We start from the raw sequence: 1874 nt of genomic DNA on the forward strand, positions 1-1874 counted from the left end.
CCACCTCTTAATATGCTGCAGTTTATGGCTGCAGCTTCAAATACAAGACCCTGCCTTGCCAGCGGAGACGACAGCCTCTGAAGTGGCGCCGTCTCGCCTGTCTCCAGGTATCTTGATGCTTCCTCAACCGCAAAAGCTTCGACCGGACTGTGGAATCCGTTGGAAAAGAATATCCTGTGTTCGGAAAGTACTAGTTTGCTCGAGCCATGGGCTGCAGCGTGTACTTGTCGGCGAGCAAGTGTGAAGCGTTTAGCCCCACGGTCGTCGAGCAGAGGCCACCGTACCGGTATCGTTAGTGTCTTTCGCTTTATATGGGGGACAACGCCTAAGTACGTGGGTAAATTGCATCAAAATACACAACTTAATAATTGAATCACCTAGTGTGCTGTGGTATTCACGAATAGGCACTGCTGGTGTACTGGAAACGAGAGCACGGCCGGGTGACTCGCCGAGACGGGAGAGCGCGAATTCGATCGAAGGCCCCCGGAAGTCTCTAACGACTAATAAAGCGAATAATTCTGTCATATTAGCCCACAGATATTCATTTTTGGCACAAAAATATCTGAATACGTGGGGCAGGACTGGAGCCGACTGTCAACAATCAGTGCACACTCTGATTGCCCGGCCTGCTTGCGTTCTGGCTGCTTTAGTAAGGGCCAACGAAATCTTTAGTGACTGTGTTAGGTGTTAGTTTATGTAGCAAATAGGGGACGGGTATGTTCTGGGGCTGTGTTGAAGCAGGAGTTGCAACAAGCCGTGCTGCAACCTACGCCGCTGTCCCAAGGTCCCCCCCAGAGTGGGAGGAACAGCTGCTTTTGGGGAACTTTTATCTTATGTGTCTAACTGTAATGCAGCTAACGACGGTCGCCGCCTGGGGTCGAGGGCCTCACGGTATTCAAGGAGACCTCAATTTGCTATTTGTGCGTACTCGTGAAGAGCAAAACCCGGCATCTCGGATCTAGTAATGTCTTCGGATTCCCACAGCTCCTCGGGGACCTGCTAAGTTCCCGTGCTACTCTACCGAATAATTTGTTAGGCTTAGTCGATCATTAGTGCGACAATGCGGGGACAAACGCATAAACATAATCAAACTGCGACGCTGCTTTCAGTGCAGCTGCTGGGCCTAGTTGACTGTTTNGACAAACGCATAAACATAATCAAACTGCGACGCTGCTTTCAGTGCAGCTGCTGGGCCTAGTTGACTGTTTTTGCAAACATGACCCCCTATGTGGGCTTTTTAATGCAACCAGCTCCACATAGAGCACAGCGAAAACGTGAGATAGTCTCATTCAAGCACTCGCAAGAGTTGCTTGCAGCCGACGAAGGCATGGCTTGCTGCCACGGCAGCAAAGCCAGCAATCCTAGCGAGGAAAGCCAGCTAGTGAGCTAAGGCTGCACTTCAAGCTTACGCCTCGATTAGCTTGTCAGACGCGTACAGGCCAGGCCCTTGGCTAACGCCCAGGGCTTTCCGCGCGAAGCATCTAATGATCTACTGTGACGATAAATGGGACCCCTAAAGTGAGGGAGCAGAGAAAACGTAGCGAATGCGGAACAACCCGCCCCACAAATTCAAATCAAAGAATGAATGAACTATGCACTTCATGCAGCTTCAATGGAACGGGTATCGGTTCAGCGGCTGGCAAACAGTGTGTGTGCAGCAGCAACCATCCGCGCAGCAGTCTCCCGGCTCCGAACTTCAATTCCTCAGCAGTCCGTCTTCCGGTCTTCTTGCACATAACTGCTCGTACTGCGTTGGTTTGCCGCGGCGTGGTGTACGAACAGGAATCCCACGTTTCAAAAGAATCAACTGCTGGGGTTGAGGTGACACTCAAGAATAGACAACGCATTCCCTGAGCGGGNACGTTTCAAAAGAA

This window comes from Eimeria mitis, genomic scaffold (genome assembly GCF_000499745.2).
Source record: "Eimeria mitis Houghton genomic scaffold, Emh_scaff3699, whole genome shotgun sequence".
Taxonomy (NCBI): Eukaryota; Apicomplexa; class Conoidasida; order Eucoccidiorida; family Eimeriidae; genus Eimeria; species Eimeria mitis.